The sequence below is a fragment of the Callithrix jacchus genome, chromosome Y (assembly GCF_049354715.1).
Source record: "Callithrix jacchus isolate 240 chromosome Y, calJac240_pri, whole genome shotgun sequence".
Classification (NCBI taxonomy): domain Eukaryota; kingdom Metazoa; phylum Chordata; class Mammalia; order Primates; family Cebidae; genus Callithrix; species Callithrix jacchus.
This window is the reverse complement of record NC_133525.1, coordinates 3,558,640-3,567,339: the sequence shown is the minus strand read 5'-3', so window position 1 is coordinate 3,567,339 and position 8,700 is coordinate 3,558,640.

Here is an 8,700-nt window from a genome sequence, read left to right as displayed (position 1 = left end):
CTGAAAATAAATGAATAAATAAATAGAATGCATAACCTTTTTTGACGTGAGTTTCTGTTTTAAAAACACCTTGTTGACCAGGCAAAGTGGCTCACACCTGTAATCCCAGCACTTTGGGAGGCTGAGGCGGGCGGATCACCTGAGGTCAGGAGTTCGAGACCAGCCTGGCCAACATGGTGAAAACGTGTCTCTACTAAAAATATAAAAATTAGCCAGGCGTGGTGGCGCTTGCCTGTAATTCCAGCTACTCAGGGCACTGAGGCAGGAGAATTGTTTGAACCCGGAGGTGGAGGTTGCAGTGAGCTGAGATCACGCCATTGCACTCCAGCCTGGGCCACAGAGCGAGACTCCATCTCAAACTAAAAAAGGCATCTTATTTAACGTATGCTGTTGGTGCATGCAAATTGGACTCACGCCAACATCACTGTAACTCATATCCGAAAGAAGCTTCTGGAACACAACATATTTTCTCATAAGGCACATCACAGCCATATTGCACTTGAGGAATGCCGGGCAGGAAAGAAACGATTTTCATCTAGACTATTAAGTTCTGTGCATAGGGCCTGCAAATTAAACTGAGAAAAGCCAGATTAACAGAAGAAAAGCACGACAATTTGATTTCTTTTTTTGTTTCTTTGTTTTATTTTGAGCCAGAGTCTTGCTCTGTCACCAAGGCTGGAGTGCAGTGGCGCAATCTTGGCTCATGGCAACCTCCACCCCCGGGATCAAGTGATTCTCCTGCCTCAGCCTCTCGAGTAGCTGAAATCACAGGCACCCACAACCACACCCAGTTATTTTTTGTATATTTATTTATTTATTTGAGACAGAGTCTCCCTCTGTCGCCAGGCTGGAGTGTAGTGCCACGATCCTGGCTCACGGCAACTTCTGCCTCCTGGGTTCAAGCACTTCTCCTGCATTACCCTCCCAAATAGCTGGGATTACAGGTGTGCACCACCACACCCAGCTAATTTTTGTATTTTTAGTAGAGACGGGGTTTCTCCATGTTGGCCAGGCTGGTCTCAAACTCCTGACCTCAGGTGATCTATCCACCTCAGCCTCCCAAAGTGCTGGGATTACAGGCGTGAGCCCTGGCGCTCGGCAGAAACCATTTTCTTTTACACTATTAAGTTCTGTGAATGGGGCCTGCAAATTAAACACAAAAGACAGATTAACAAAAGAAAAACACACCCATTTGATGTCAATTTTTCATTAGTACAGGCCTGGGGTGTTGATAGAAGAGAAAAATACTCCTGAAGACACAATTGGGTTCAGGGCTTATATGTTATTTTAACAAAGAACAGTACACAGTGGAGGTGAAGAGGCAAAAAAGAGCAGATTGGAGCTTCTCTGGAAAATGAATTGTGGGAAGGTGGATGTATGTCCATGGCCTTAAAACTTTCCCAGAGACAGAATTTCCAACACTCCTCATTTCTCAGAGGTTTCTGCTTTCACTCAGACGAGGGAAGCTCCAAGAAGCTTCTTTCTAGATCTGTTGATTCTCAATTGCCTGAGTTCAAAATATTTGTGTGTGTGTGTGTGTGTTAGAGACAGAGTCTTGCTCTGTTGCCCAGGCTGGCATGCAATGGCCTGATCTCTGTTCACTGCAACCTCTACCTCCTGGGTTCAAGCGATTCTCTTGCCTCAGCATCCTGCATAGCTGGGACTACAGGTGCTGCCACAACATCCAGTTAATTTTTGTATTTTTAGTAGAGACGCGGTTTCTCCATGTTGGCCAGGCTGGTCTTGAACTCCTGATCTCATGATCCACCCTCCTCAGCCTCCCAAAGTGCTGGGATTACAGGCGTGAGCCTTACACCTGGCCCGCCAACTTTATTTCTAACCCCATAGGAGCTCACAAAAGATGTTCATTACATGGCTGAAGCTGAAACCTTAGAAAACTTAATAGGAAAAAGGGAAGAGGGAGAAAAGGCTTTTACAGGAAGAACAAATGCGTTTTTTTGTTTGTTTGTTTTGAGATAAGTCTCACTCTGTCGCCCAGGCTGGAGTACAGTGACACGATCTCAGCTCACTGCAACCTCTACCTCCTGGGTTCAAGTGATTCTCCTGCCTCAGCCTCCTGAGTAGCTGGGACTCCAGGCACCTGCCACCATGCCCAGCTGATTTTTATATTTTTAGTAGGGATGGGGTTGCTCCATGTTGCCCAGGCTGGTCTTGAACTCCTGACCTCAGGTGATCTACCCGCCTCGGCTTCCCACAGTGCTGGGATTACAGGCGTGAGCCATCACACCAGGCCAGGTGTCCTAAAACACACAAGAGAAGGCACAGACACATAGGAGAAGTCCACATGCAGATGGAGGCAGAGACTGCAGTGATGGGGCCGCAAGCCCAGGGATGCTGGAGCCCCTGGGAGCTGGGAGGGGCAGGAAAGAGCCTCCCCTAGACCCTCTAGAGGGAACTGGATAAAGTTCAAGTGGATTGAACTATGGCACTTCCCAAAAGATATGTTAATATTCTAACCCAAGAAACTGTGAATGAGGCAGATGCTGGAGTGATGGGGCCGCAAGCCCAGGGATGCTGGAGCCCCCAGGAGCTGGGAGGGGCAGGAAGGAGCCTCCCCTAGAGCCTCCAGAGAGAGCGTGGCCCTGATACACCTGAATCTCAGCCTTCTGGTCTGCAGGACTATGAAAAAAACAATTCCCGGACTGGCTCAGTGAATCACGCCTGTCATCCCAGCACTTTGGGAGGTCGAGGTACAGGGATTGGTTGAGGTCAGGAGTTTGAGACCAGCCTGACCAACATGGCAAAACCTCGTCTGTACTAAAAATACAAAAATTAGCTGGGCTTAGTGACGGGCGCCTGTAATAACAGCTACTCGGAAGGCTGAGGCAGGAGAATCGCTCGCACCTGGGAGGCGGAGGTTTCAGGGAACGGAGATCGCGCCACTGCACTCCAGGCTGAGCAACGAGAGCAAAACTCGATTTAAAAAAAATAGTCATAAATAAATAATAAAAATAAAAATAAAATTTAGTATAAACTTTTGTAAAATATTATCATAGAATTTTTAAATAAAATTTTGTTATACATGTTAAATAAAATTTTATAATAAAAACAATATCTTTATAATATTTTAAAATAAATATTACAAATATATGTGATAATGTAAATATAAATATTTTAAATAAACATAAATTTGAGTATTTCATAATAAAATTAATATAAAATTTCATTATAAAATTTTAAACAAATAATAAATATAAAAATATAATTTATATTATATTTATATAAATATAAAATAAAATATTTATATTATAAAATAAATATTATAAATATATATGGTAATCTAAATATTATACTTTTTTTTTTTTTAGACAGAGTTTCCCTCTTGTCATCCAGACTGGAGTGCAATGGCACGATATCAGCTCACTGCAACCTCCACCTCCTGGGTTCAAGCAATTCTCCTGCCTCAGCCTCCCGAGTAGCTGGGATTACAGGCACGCGCCACCATGCCCGGCTAATTTTTGTATTTTTAGTAGAGACGGGGTTTCATCTTGTTGACCAGGATGGTCTCGATCTCTTGACCTCGTGATCCACCCACCTCGGCCTCACAAAGTGCTGGGATTACAGGCGTGAGTCACTGCGCCCTGCCAAATATTTTTTTAAACATACATTTTCTAATATTTTATAATAAAATTAATGTAATAAAGTTTCATTATAAAATTTTAAACAAAAATAAACAAATATTTATATTTTAAAATAAATATTATAAATATATATGATAATCTAAATTTATAAATATTTTAAATAAATAAACATTTGTAATATTTTATAATAAAATCAATATAATAAAATTTCATTATAAAATTTTAAACAAATAAAAATATTTTTAATATTTTAAAATTAATATAAATTTTAATAAATATATTTTAAAATAAATATAAATATATATGATAATTTAAATATTCATATTTTAAATAAAAGTAAATTTTATCTTTTACAATAAAATTAATATAAAAAATTTTATTGTAAAATTAATAAACAATAAAAATAAAAAATAAATAAAATAATAAAAGAACTAATTTGTGTTACGAAGCGTCTCTAGCTACTTGCCAGGATTTCTGCAGAGTTGAGCATGTCCTCAGCCACTAGAGGGCAGGGATGTCCCCCACCTACAGGTCACCAGATTGTCACATATGGACTGTGGCCGAGCACCCGGCCCCCGCTGTCAGGTGACCCTGCTGAGGCTCCCATGCAGCACAGCCTGACCAGCGCTGAGGAGCAGGAAGAGCTTTCGGAGCTGTCTGGGCCGGGCGCGGAGGCTCACACCTGTTATCCCAGCACTTTGGGAGGCTGAGGCAGGAGGATCACCTGAGGTCGGGAGTTTGAGGCTAGCCTGGCCAACATAGTGAGACCCCACCTCTTAAAAAAATAAGAATAATATATATATATATATATATATATATATATATATATATATATGCAAAAATTAGCTGGATGTGGGAACGTGTTCCTGCCCCAGCTTCTGGGGAGGCTGAGATGGGAGGATTGCCTGAGTCTAGGAGGTGGAGGTTGCAGTGAGCTAAGATCACGCCGCTGCGCTCCAGCCGGGGCGACAGAGTGTAACTCTGCCTTTTAAAGAAAGGAAAAAAAAAAGAGGCTGGGTGAGGTGGTTCATGCCTGTCATCCCAGCACTTTGGGAGGCTGAGGCGGGCGGATCGCCTGGGGTTAGGAGTTTGAGACCAGCCTGACCAACATGGGGAAACCCTGTCTGTATTAAAAATACAAAAATTAGCCGGCCGTGGTGGCGCGTGCCTGTAGTCCCAGCTACTCGGGAGGCTGAGGCAGGAGAATCGGTTGAACCTGGGAGGTGGTGGTTGGCGGTGAGCCGAGATCGCGCCACTGCACTCCAGCCTGGTGACTCTGTCTCAAAAAAAAAAAAAGAAAATCATTTCCCCAGGCCCCAAGCCACCAGGCTGCTGGGGAGGAAAAGATTTTCATACACAAATAAACATTGTAAAAAATTGGTTAAGCAGATGTGCTGACATGTAAGTCACATGTCAGATAATTCACACAGTAAAATGGTCCGATGCAGTGACATTTAGTGTTAGTGGTGGTTGTTCAGACAGCTGCCAGCCGGGAGATCCCGGCCCAGATTAGAAACAGCCGGACCCCATCCTGGGTCAGAACAGTGAAGAGAGGACACATTTCCTAAGAGGCTGTGGCTCCTGATCAGACAGATGTTTATTTAAAAACTTGACCCACGCCTTTTGGGTCAGGCAGGGAGGAGATAAGGAGTGACGGCCGAGGACATCTTTCAAAAGACTTCCTTTGTGTTGAGAAAACTGAGCTGCACATTTGCCCACGGAGGGAGGGAGGATTCGCCGTCTCTGTGGACAGCTGTTTTGTAGGAGCTGGTGACCAAGACAGAGCCCGTGTCTCCAGCCCAGAAGTTAACATGCTGTCTGTGATAAACCCCGAGTGACCCACTCACCGCGTGGATCGCCGTGGGTGGTGGCGGCTTTGGTGTTCAAAACCTCAGCACAAAACCTGAGGCTTCTCTGGAGGACCATGGCTCAGGCTCTGAGGATGAGCTGAGCTGTGGAGTCACTTGTGAGTCAGCAGGGTGGAGTTAAATGAAAATATCAGGCTGGGTATCGTGGCTGACGCCTGTAATCCCATCACTTTGGGAGGCTGCAGAGGGCGGATCACCTGAGGTCGGGAGTTCGAGACCAGCCTGACCAACATGGTAAAACCCCGTCTCTACTAAAAATACAAAAAAATTGGCTGGACGTGGTGGCAGGTGCCTGTAATCCCACCGCTTTGGGAAGCTGCAGAGGGCGGATCACCTGAGGTCAGGAGTTCGAGACCAGCCTGACCAAGATGGTAAAACCTCGTCTCTACTAAAAATAAAAAATTAGCCGGGCATGGTGGTGGGCGCCTGTAATCCCAGCTAGTCGGGAGGCTGAGACAGGAGAATCGCTTGAACCCTGGAGGTGGAGTTTGCGGTGAGCCGAGATGGAGCCACTGCACTCCAGCCTGGGTGACAGAGAGAGACTCTGTCTCAAAATAAATAAATAAATAGTAAAAATAAATAAAGAAAGTAGTAAATAAATAAAAACATCAGCGCCTGGGAAGTCGGCTTGAGACCGTGTTTGTGGCCAGAAGATTCTGGGAAACAGAGGTCAGGGTTGTGCAGGAGGAGGCTGGGGACCCGTTGAGGTGGCCAAGTCCCTTTGTCCGGGGACCCAGGACAGGATCCTGAAGGCCTGCCTGCAGAAGCGTTTCGAAGGGAACAGTCAGGAGAAGGAAAGGAAGATTATTACTGTAGAGGTTTGCTGGGGTCGCTGTAACCAGGGACAAGAAATTAGAGAATTAAAGTGACACAGACTCATCCTCTGCCCATCATAGAGACCAGGAGTCTGAGACCCAAGTATCTCATGGGGACAGTTCCTCCAGAGGTGCTAGGGGAGAGTCCCTCCTGCCTCTCCAGCTCCCGGGGGCTCCAGCATCCCTGGGCTTGTGGCCCCGTCACTGCCGTCTGCCTCCCTCCCCACGTGGCCTCCTCCTCTGTGGCTCTGCGTTTTAAGTCTCTCTCTCCTTTCTCTCTTAAACACACAAGATTCTGTATTTAGGCTTCACCCTCAATCCGGGACAGTCTCCTCTCAACACCGTTTCCAAATAAGGTCCCATTCACGGGTTCTGGGGATTAGGATGTGAACACGCCTTTTCGGGGGTCTCAGTTTAATCTGCTACAGGTGAATCCCGTTCCCTCTGGAGGCTCCAGGGAAAGATCATTCCGGCCTCTCCCAGTTCCTGGGGGCTCCAAGTGTCCTGGGCTTGTGGCCACATCACTGCAGCCTGTGCCTCTGTCCCCACCTGGCCTTCTCCTCTGTGTCTGTTTCTTGTCTCTGTCTCTCAGAAGGACACTCATGACTGCATTTTGCACGCAAGGACCATCTAATTCAGGATGATGTCATCTCCAGATTTACCTGAATATATCCTATTTACCACATTTACCTGAATATATCCTATTTACCACATTCACCTGAATATATCCTATTTACCACATTTACCTGCATATATCCTATTTACCACATTTACCTGCGTATATCCTATTTACCACATTTACCTGCATATATCCTATTTACCACATTTACCTGCGTATATCCTATTTACCACATTTACCTGCGTATATCCTATTTACCACATTTACCTGCGTATATCCTATTTACCACACTTACCTGCGTATATCCTATTTACCACATTTACCTGCGTATATCCTATTTACCACATTTACCTGCGTATATCCTATTTACCACATTGACCTGCGTATATCCTATTTACCACATTTACCTGAATATATCCTATTTACCACATTCACCTGAATATATCCTATTTACCACATTGACCTGCATATATCCTATTTACCACATTGACCTGAATATATCCTATTTACCACATTTACCTGCATATATCCTATTTACCACATTGACCTGAATATATCCTATTTACCACATTCACCTGCATATATCCTATTTACCACATTCACCTGAATACATCCTATTTACCACATTCACCTGAATATATCCTACTTACCACATTCACCTGAATATATCCTATTTACCACATTTACCTGCGTATATCCTATTTACCACATTTACCTGCGTATATCCTATTTACCACATTTACCTGCATATATCCTATTTACCACATTCACCTGAATATATCCTATTTACCACATTTACCTGCATATATCCTATTTACCACATTTACCTGAATATATCCTATTTACCACATTCACCTGAATATATCCTATTTACCACATTCACCTGCATATATCCTATTTACCACATTCACCTGAATATATCCTATTTACCACATTTACCTGCATATATCCTATTTACCACATTTACCTGCATATATCCTATTTACCACATTCACCTGAATATATCCTATTTACCACATTCACCTGAATATATCCTATTTACCACATTCACCCGAATATATCCTATTTACCACATTTACCCGCATATATCCTATTTACCACATTTACCTGCATATATCCTATTTACCACATTTACCTGCATATATCCTATTTACCACATTCACCTGAATATATCCTATTTACCACATTCACCTGAATATATCCTATTTACCACATTCACCTGAATATATCCTATTTACCACATTTACCTGCATATATCCTATTTACCACATTTACCTGCATATATCCTATTTACCACATTTACCTGCATATATCCTATTTACCACATTCACCTGAATATATCCTATTTCTGATAGGTGCACAGTTCTGGAGACCTGAAGTTGGAGGTCAAGGTCTCTCAGGGCTGTGCTCACACCAGAGGTTCTAGGGCAGGCTCCTTCCTGCCTCTCCCAGCTCCTGGGGGCTCCAGCATCCCTGGGCTTGCAGCCCCATCACTGCAGCCTCTGCCTCCATCCGCAAGTGGTCTTCTCCTCTGTGTCTGTGTCTTCTCTCTGTTGCTTAGAAGGATGCCCGCCATTGCTTTTAGGGTCCACACTGCGGAAGGGTGAGCTCATCTCCAGATCCTTTAACCTAATGACATATGCAGAGACCCTGCTCCCAATTAAGATCTTGTTCACAGGTTCCAGGTGGATGTGGGTTTTGCAGGGAAAGCGTTCAACCCCATGCAGTCATCAAAAAGCTATGTTTAGGCCGGGCGCGGTGGCTCATGCCTGTCATCCCAGCACTTTGGGAGGCCG